The sequence below is a fragment of the Pinus tabuliformis genome, chromosome 9, assembly GCF_031772625.1.
Source record: "Pinus tabuliformis cultivar Carrire ecotype Pingquan chromosome 9, CPIR1, whole genome shotgun sequence".
In the NCBI taxonomy this organism is placed as follows: Eukaryota; Viridiplantae; Streptophyta; class Pinopsida; order Pinales; family Pinaceae; genus Pinus; species Pinus tabuliformis.
This window is the reverse complement of record NC_142307.1, coordinates 2,022,611,858-2,022,622,297: the sequence shown is the minus strand read 5'-3', so window position 1 is coordinate 2,022,622,297 and position 10,440 is coordinate 2,022,611,858. Positions and strand designations below refer to the sequence as shown.

Genomic DNA, 10,440 nt, shown 5'->3' with positions numbered 1-10,440 from the left:
ATGCCAGATGACAGAGATCAAGACATTAGAGAAAGGTACAAGGATACAAAGGCCAGGAATGAGAGGCTAAAAGCCCAGATTTATGCACAGTACCTAAATATGGCACCTACAAACTAGATAAGGCTTATGTCAGCCTATGATGTTAAATAAGGCAAGATGTAGATGACATTTGTCAAACCGACCACTCAACAACCAAGAACAGCATCTGGCTTCAAAAAGATAGATTTCGAAGTGCTAGCAAAGGACATACATCCTATTGACTAGATTGAGCTACACAAACAGACAGGGGAGATGATTTACTCCACCTTAGCAGGGAAAGCCATCGCAGCTCACCAATTGCAGAATTCCCTAAATAACATATCAGCTCAATTCTAATTGGAAAAGGCCTCTTCACAGGCAAAGGACACTAGAATCAAGTCCTTAGAGGACTTAATCATTGAGTTGGGACATGATCCCAAAGATGTGAAGGCCACTAAAAGACTGATAAAGAAGAAAAATGATGACATAGAAGCTTTGAAGAAGAAACTTAAGATTCCACCACTACATCACCCATAGACAACAGAAGTCCTAGAGACCCAAAAAGGAGAAGAAGAGCTTATGGACTTGGTCCTAAAGCTAAATGACAAGTTGAAAGAAACAAATAAAGAATTGGACACATTGATTCAGTCCAAACAAAGTGAACTGGCCACCACTTCTATAACTGCCATTCCCACAGTAACAACTATAGTTCCTTCAACACTAGTAGCATCTTTGGCACCAACAACTCCACCTGCCACAACACTGCCAGTCACAACTGAGTCTACAACAGTAGGTACTTCAACAGAAAAGATAGCAGAGCTAGTGAAAGCCATGGAGGAAATGTCCATCCAGGAAACAGAACTTAAAAGGCTTAAGGAGAAAGTGGCAAGCTTAGAAACTGATTGCAAGCTTGCCCAGATTCAGCAGAGAGAAGAAACACAGAAAGCCCTAAGGATGGGTGAGAAGATTAAGGTCCTAGAAAAGGATCTAACTCTACAAAAGCCACTAGGACAGACCAAAGAGATGCTCTAGGCCAATATCATTGACTCTGTTAATGATATTTGGCCATCAATTCAAGTAATATTTGAGCAAACAAAATTGGTGAAAGTTGCCACCAAAGCAATTCAAAACGTAAAGGAAGACTTACGTGACCAGCCTGAGGATGCTAATCGACTCATCCACTTCTTGAATAGCAAGAATAGGCATGAACTAAATGAACTTGGTGTGGAAGATAGAACTGAAGCCATCATAGAAGTCAAAAAGGTTCTTTCTAAAAGAAACCTTATGCTTAACCTAGAGGAAAAATGCCATAACATGCAAGTGGGCATTGATAGATTCATGGAAAAGTTTCAAATTTTGAGGGATAAAGGCCGTCCAAGTCCTATGGTCATCCATGAAAAACTTATGACCCAATTGGACTATGTTGACAGATTAAAAAAGTTGTCCAAGGAATAGGCAAGCACTTCAGGAATCAAAGCCTTGCCAACAGGGAAAGTATTGTATGATACTTTAGAAAATCTGTTTTTCCTAGAGCATGAGGTGAAACATCTATTTGTCACCAAGCCAAATTTTTCCAAATACACTGAGGCAGATGAGATCTATAGGAGAATGCTCAAAGTAAAGTTACCTGAAGATGAATGGTGGGAAAAGATGACAGATTTACTATAAGTTACCACAGTAAATCTGAATAATAGCCAGATGAAACAGGTGAACAGGGTCAAAGAGTAGCAAGTTAAAGAGTATCAGTTAAAGATTAAAGACAAAGATGATCCCAACGTACACATTGTTGGGCAATTTATTTGCTTAAATTGCTTTCATTAAATTATCAACCAGGGAAACTCGTAAGCTTGTGATGATGCTAGCAAAATATATGCAGAAGTAGGCAACTAACTCTATGACTAACTAAATGATTTCCGATTCAATATAATATGCAAGGAAGAGGCTCCTGATTGAGGAGGTCCTAGTCGTCCTTCCCTATAGTATTATAGATTGAAAAGAAATCATTGATTGCATAAAACTAGAAACTTGAAATAAAGACAAGAGAATGAATTTAATTGTTGTTCAAATTCAAGTAGAGAGAGAGACTAACTTATTCTCTTGATTGTTCCCTCATATATTGATCCAAACTAAACTAATATTCATTCATAAGCATAATAAATGAAATAACTTGAAACTTAAAAGCAAAAGAATGAATTCCAATTATCAAACAAATCAAATGGAGAGAGAGCCTAACTTAGACCCTTAGTTATCCCCTCATATGATACTTGAAACATAAAAGCAAAAGAATGAATTTCAATTATCATGAAAACCAAATGGAGAGAGAGCCTAACTTAGACCCTTGGTTATCCCCTCATATGCTGATAAGATTTAAAACTCATTCATCAATCACAAACAAATCCTCAAACATCTGAGCAATGAAATGAGACAAGATCTAATATGAAATAAAATGTTTCTCTCATCCTTTTAGAGTGAGCTCAATTCTCTTAAGAACAAAGTGACAAATTATTCCATATACTACATTAAGGCAACTTATATCTAAAACTATAAAATGGAAATTTATGTAAAATAAAGCTTTATTCTATTCCATCATAAGTTGGATACATGCTCCAAGAGTCCTCTCTTTGGAATGGAGGAGGTACTCCTATTTATACAATGGGATGAGATAACAAACTCATAATGATGATCCACTAATCTCTCTTTAGTTCCATACATTTCTCAACCATCTAGACACATAACCCTATCCTCCATGATCTCCTCCATGAGGTCCATGATCTTCTCCATGAGATCATGATCTTTTCCATGAGGCTTATCTTATCAAATTCGAATTTGATCATTCAAGGCCACATAAAGATGCCCTGGAAGCTTCCTTTGTACCTACACATGTCAACAAACTCATTCTAATTGTTAGGTATAAGTATAAGCATATTATTTTCTAAAGTTTAACCATAAATCCACTTTAAAATGTTAAGAATTAATAAACTTTGGAAAAGCATAGTTATAACCCAATAATGAGGTAAATGTAATGATGTGGAGGTGGAATGGAGGTGACATGAAGGTAAAATGTGAAGGTATTGGTGAATAATGGAGTGAAAATAAGGACTATTTTGAGGCCCAACATACCCCCAAACTGAAGGTATTGCATGTCCTCATGCAATCTATTACATTAATTTTTGGTACTTGAGCTTTGGCTTAAACTCTGCATGATATCATTTACTTAACTTTTGCAAAGCGTTATTTTGATGAACTACAACTTGGTTGGTTCTTGTGTTTCAACCATATTTTGTTTGTTGCATTCAATGTATGATCTTTGCATATTGATAATGTGATTTTTATTGCAGAGTATTTTTGTTGGAATGCATCATGGTTGGTTCTTGTGTAACAACCATGATTGTGTTGGCATCCAATTAACTTTTAAATACTTTTGATAAAGCCATTTGTATGCTCATGTAATAGTGAAGATATTTTGAAGGTAAGTGGGGTTTAGAATGTGATATATGAATGTGGATGTTATATGAATGTGACAAAGTATGTATGTAAGTGTATCCTTCCCCTTAAACGGATGGTTTGGGCAGTTATGTGAAATGAGGAAAGGAAGTGAAGTTTTTCCAAAAATTATTATTCTAACTTTTCAAGGAATTTAATGGTTAAAAGTTAGAAAATATCATACCTTAACTTACCCTTACAAAAATGGATGAGAGTTGTGCATGTGTGGCTGCAAAAACTGTTGTTCATAGTCTTCTCTACTTGGTTGTGAAAATGGTAGATGAAATCGAAAAAGTGAATCTTTTATTGTTGTTGCATCTGCTGTTGAATCTGTTGTTGGATCTTCTGCTGAATGTTTGGAATCTGCTGCTAAATGTGGCTGAAAATGTATAAGGCTTGGAAGGTATACAAAATATAGAAGTTACATTTCCCCCCCAGCCTTATTTATTGACTTGTCCTCAAGTGATGACAAACTGAAAAACAATGAAAGGAAATTGGCTTCATCTGCTACAAAATATGGGTCTTCAAGTCTTCAACGCTCATTGGCACAAATCTTACTATGTAATTAAATGTGTCGATGTCGAACATAGCAAGAAGTTGTTGACTTAGTGGCCGTTAATGAATGCCCCTAGCCAACACAAGAGCTCCCACCATTGATTCCAATGGGAGGCAGGATGCCTAACACATCTTTGTAGGTACGAATAAATTTGTCATGGTCGAGTCACCTACAAGATCCAACGAACAAGGGATATTAATGTACTCCCATTGTTCATTGGCAAGAGTACTTGCCATTAAGGCATGCAAGCCTCTAGGTGTTTTTTCAATGATACTTAGACTCTAGGACTTTGACTCAAGCAGGGTTTTATTGGCGGAAATGAAGGGGAATGGTAATGACAAGGAAAATGGCAATAAGCTTGTAAGGAATGGATGTAAGGAAATGCATGGTGTATGAATAAGAACTCTTGCTGTGAAAAATGGATATGGAAATGTCATGCTTACAATTGGTGGAATTCAAAATCTTTTTCAGAAAGGGAGGTGGAAGGTAGTGGTTGTGGAGATGGATTTGTCTTCAGAATTTTTCATGAATTTAGTCTTTGGAAGACTAATTGTCGTCACAATGCAATCTCCTTAATGATCACTTTGTTATCCTGTAACTTGTAAAAAAAACTTGGTAAAAAGAAAACATAAGTTTGTTCAAGAAGAATTGCGCATTTCCTTCATGATTCTTACGCAAAAATTTCATACCAAATAAAACAGATTTAAGAAAAATCAAAGTGGTGAAAGTGACTCAATTCATGGTATAAGTTTCAATCCATTCTTAAAAATAACCATGTAAAATAATACTCCCTGTCAGATAACTCATGAAATGTGCTCGGCAAAAAGATTGACATTAGAAGTATGGGCACCATTCTGCATATTAGTATGTCACGTAAAAGCATTTAACAGAAAGATGTGATGAGTTAATGCCAACTTGAAGCTATCGAAACAAGAATCCTCCAATGTTTGATAAATTGATTTTTGAAATGTGTTTCCAAGTATTACATTTTGTGAATTTTGTGAATTTTTATTTTATTTTTATTTTTTATTTTTTTATTTTTATTTTTATTTATTTTTATTTTTATATTTTATTTTTATATATTTTTTTTAATTGTTTTTTTTTAAACATCAAATTTTAAAAAGAAAACATTAAAAGTAATGAAAACATAATTTTTTTTATTTTATTTTTTATGTTGATTTTATTTATTGCTTTAGATTTTTATTTTTTTTTTTTTAAACAACAAATTAAAAAAACATAAATTTTTTTAATTTGTTATTTAAGTTGAGATTTTTTAAGTTGAAAATCAACAAATTTTTTTTATTAAAACCTAATAAAGAAAATAAACTATCACTAAAATGAAGTTTTTTTTTTTTTTTTAAATAAAAAATAAAAATAAGAAAATCACAAGAAAAATGTTTTGTGTTGTTTTGATTTTTTTTTTTTTTTAAACAATAAATTAAAAAAAACATAACTTTTTTAATTTATTATTTAAGTTGAGATTTTTTTATTTAAATCAACAATTTTTTTTTATTAAAACCTAATAAGGAAAAATTCTAAAAATAAACTATGTTTTAGGATGGGAACTATTCAGTGAGGGAAGAGGCCACATCCACTGATCATTAGGTCCTAGTGAATCGATGGAGGACTCAAATGACACAGTGGATGTTTCCTGCTGTTGGCGAGATATCAACTCAACTGAACCTAGAGATAACGTCTTCACTTTCAACCTGTTTGATGCTGAATCCGGCTCGCTGATGGATGAAGCAACAAGTGAACTCGGACCTACAATTCTCAGAGACAAGGGTTTTCCATCATTGGTAGAGGCATGCCTCAACTTGGAAGCCAGTGCAAACAGGCTAGAAGCCAGGTTGCTATCCTCTGTGCTACTACCTAGGGGTAGAGGTATCTAGAGCGGCTGCCTTAGATGGAGCTCCCTTGCACCTTTAACAGTCACAACAGCTTCATCTACTAGCATTACCTTCTTCAATATTCCAGCTTCAACATCATGCGGCACAGAAAGGCGCATGTGATCTACATCCTGTATCTACAACTCTAAAGGGCCTGCCAGCTGAAAGGGAGCTAAAACTAGTGTAATTGGCAGACGACGTTCAGCAACAGTGATCTCAGATCCCTCCGTTTCTTGTTGATCCTCATTTACAGAAATATCTTCCATAAGCTGCCAAGAAGCCACATCCTCAGAGAGTCTGAGAGGAAGAATGGCATTACCAATTTGAAGATCGAATTCGTAAAGTGTCGCGTGGCCAACCATGGGGTCAATCGAATTAATATTAGAAATCTTGACTTCCTCAGGTTTCCATCCCATCTTTTGCACAATGAAGTCTTTCAAATCAGAGATAACTTATACAATGGGATGAGATAACAAACTCATAATGATGATCCACTAATCTCTCTTTAGTTCCATACATTTCTCAACCATCCAGACACATAACCCTATCCTCCATGATCTCCTCCATGAGGTCCATGATCTTCTCCATGAGATCATGATCTTTTCCATGAGGCTTATCTTATCAAATTCGAATTTGATCATTCAAGGCCACATAAAGATGCCCTGGAAGCTTCCTTTGTACCTACACATGTCAACAAACTCATTCTAATTGTTAGGTATAAGTATAAGCATATTATTTTCTAAAGTTTAACCATAAATCCACTTTAAAATGTTAAGAATTAATAAACTTTGGAAAAGCATAGTTATAACCCAATAATGAGGTAAATGTAATGATGTGGAGGTGGAATGGAGGTGACATGAAGGTAAAATGTGAAGGTATTGGTGAATAATGGAGTGAAAATAAGGACTATTTTGAGGCCCAACACACATATCAACCAGCTTAAAAGGGATCAAATTCAGCTGCAATAGCCAACACTACCACAATAAGAGGGACAACATGATGTGGTTTTCCATTTGTCTCTATCTTCATGCTTGAAGATAATTTTATTTCCTTAATTAAATCTCAAACTGTTATGATATATTTTGTAATATTTTTTGTATAAATACTGCCCATTTCGAAGTATTTAGTGTGGATTTAAAGACATTTCTGTAGACTTTTATCTAAAATCAAAGTGCTATTGTATCAAAACTAGATTGACTTGCTAGATCATGGAATAAAGTTCAGACATTTTACAGGATTCTTGTGTGAAGAGAAAATCAAATAAGTATTCTCTCATGTGTATTATTGTTTTTCATTATGTTTATTAATAATCATATGTGTTTCTATGAAATTTGAATGGTAAACTAGGAATGATATTTCAGAACTTGTTTTAGTGCACTCTGTCGTGACTGTTTACCTTCTTAATGTTTTCTGCTAAACTATCTTAGTTAGGGAATTCTTAAATGCTCCCTTACTTCCATAGTTCCTCCTTGTGATCTATGTAGAAAAGGATTCTTAATTGCTCTTTGTTGATGACCACCCTTTGTTCCTAATTCTGATCCCAGTCTAAGGATTCTTCATTTCCATTTTACCCTAGTTAGAATCATTCCATCCATCAACCCTTTGAAGATTTTCCTTTTTCTTTTCTAGTCTGCCCTGTGAACAATCCCTTTCATGATCTAGTCCAGTTAAGTTATCCTTTGATTGACTCCATAGCCCAATGGCTTAAAGACCTAGTTCTATCCATCTGTTCCAAGAATTCCACCACCCAACATTCAATCAAAATCAAAATCCTCATGAACACTAAGAACTAGCCTAAAATCTAATAGAAACAAAGTTAAATTATAGAGAGAGAGCCCTCTCTAGACATCGGTTGGCTAGAACCTGGGTCTAAAAGATTTGGTTTGTTGTTACCTCGGATTATTCCTTCTTTTGATAACTTCTAGGGAATACTTCTGAGTGATAACATAGTGGTGACCATACTGGGAACTCAAATCCTCGGTCTTAATAAACCTTTGAGAAATTTCAAATTTTTATTCAAGCCTCTTGAAGGGTTTATTAAAAGTTATTTATAAAAATTTCATAAAAATAAAGTAACTAGAAAAGTTTGAAACTATGGGTTCAAGGAGAACTCACTATAGTAGGGCCAATCCTGATCCAAACCCTCCCCAAGTATTTGATAATCCTAATCTGATTTCAAGAATATCCAGAAGATAAGAAAGTTCAGTTAGTCCTACACCTTCAACTAAAGCAAATTCATGCCCTGATGAGTGGTTGCTTTTAGAAGACCTCCCCTTTGATAAGTCATTTGACCTTTCTCTATTTAGAACTAGGTCTGAGAGTGCACTTGATGACATAGTTCTAGATCCAGGATTTACAACAGAACTTGAAGTCCAAAGGGAAAACTTGTCAATTGCTCAGTATATTCTAAATTCCCCTCAGTCATCCCTCACTACTATTAAGATCCCTGAGTTTTCTAAAACAATTTCAACTCCCTTTAGTTCACCATTATTCCCTTCCATCTCTGAAGTTCATTCCACACCTCCATTTATACCTTCACTTCCCCACCAACCTACCATTACACATCAGTCATTCATTACTCCTAGTTCTCCATCACCCACTATATCATCTCCTGGTACCCAAACTCCACTTTTTAGTCTTGCCCAGCTTAGAGCCATGGCAAATAGATATGCCCCTTTTGTGTTGCCTTCTCCACGAGGTGCCATGCCACAAGATTACCATAACAAAATTGTCCAATTTGATGGCATAGGAACTTACAAAGCACAACAACACACAAACAAAATGATAGATTTGTTTGAATTACATGAAATTGATATTGGAGATGTCCAAATGAGACTTTTTGCTTAGACTCTAGCTAGTGATGTAAGAACATGGTTTAGATCTTTACCTGCTAATAGCATAGACACTTTAGAAGTATTTTACCAACAATTTTTAAATAGATAGGAAAAGAAAAAGAATCCTCTGCAAATCCTTTCAGAATATGAAAAAATCAAGAGAGGACCAAATGAAACAATCCAAGATTAATGTACTAGATTCAACAACATATATAATGTAATACCAGTCAATCTTAGACCCCCACCTAGCTTAGCTCTGATAAAGTTTCCTGATGGGTTTGATACTGATATGGCCTTCCAACTTAGAGAGAGAAATCCTCCAACTTTAGAAGACATGAAGAGTGTAGCAGTTAGTGTAGAAGATAATTTGCTAGCAAAAAGAGCTAGGGTTAGGAATGAAAGGACAGGACCCTTGAAAGATGAAGCCTCATCCTCTAACCTTAAAATAGATTTCCTAGCCAAAGGAATGGAAAAACTGATGGATAGGATAGAGAATATTGAAAGGAAGCCTCACTGGGATAATCAACAGACACCTCTAGTGAGAAATCCAAACTTTAGAAAGAATCAAAATCAAAACATTGGAAAAATTGGACCTGATCAGAATATTAGACCTCCTTTTCAAGAAAACAATGCTGAAACTTCCCATTTAGAAGACCTTTAACAATACACACAAATTAACTTAATGGGATTAGATGAGGAGGAAACTATCTTTTTGACTCAAGATGATCAAGAACTACACATGCTTCAACAGTTGCAGACCCAATCAGGAGAATCATTTGATTACAAGAAAGGGTATGATTCTTCTATCTTCGAAGTGCACAAACAATACAGCTTGAGGAGTAAAAAGAACACTAATACTCCTGACCAAAACAAGAAAGCAATACCAAAACAACCTAAGAAAATCAAAGTAGTTCCAGTTACAAAAACTCTCCAAATCCTCTCTAGACCAAATCAGAATCCTTCTAGTCCTACCATTGTAGATATAACCAATGATCAACCCCCTGATAATCAACCATCCACTTCAATCTTCTCTAAAGAGACAGTGGAAGAAACTCCAAACATCACCTTAGAAAATCCATAGAAAAAGACTTCAAATGCAGAAAAAGAAGAACGGCCTACTATAAATATTGCCATGAAAATTCCAAATCCTAAAACAGAGAAAGCCCCTTTGCCTTTCAATTTGGGAGCCGAGGTGGCTAAGCTAAAAATCTCAGTCTAACAGAGTTGATTAAAAATTACAAGTCTCAAATAAGCAAATCTTTAAACTTCGTTGACAATGAAGACTCTGTTAACTTATTTGATGATTAGCCTGAGCTTATATTCAGTCTTGATGTTAATGGCAAACCATTAGAAGGAGGGATACCACCCTTTTATATTAGCCTTAACATTCATGATAAGATCTTACACAATGCAATGTTAGATTCTGGGGCTTCACACAATTTAATGCCTAAATCTATTATGGAAAAATTGAACTTGGATATCACTAGGCCTTACAAAGACCTGTTTTCATTTGATTCAAGTCAAGTAAAGTGCCTAGGGCTAATCAAAGACCTGTGTGTTTCCTTAGTACAATATCCCACTAAGATAATTCTCATGGACATAGTTGTTGCTGATATACCACCTAAATATGACATTCTATTGTCTAGATCATGGGGGGCTA

The 10,440-nt window shown here is 35.1% G+C and overlaps 1 pseudogene; it reads right to left on the bottom strand.

Annotated features, from left to right (window-relative positions):
- Positions 1-5,603: 5,603 nt before the first annotated feature.
- On the bottom strand, positions 5,604-8,651 carry LOC149157195 (protein TUNICAMYCIN INDUCED 1 pseudogene; annotated as a pseudogene).
- Positions 8,652-10,440: the final 1,789 nt, after the last annotated feature.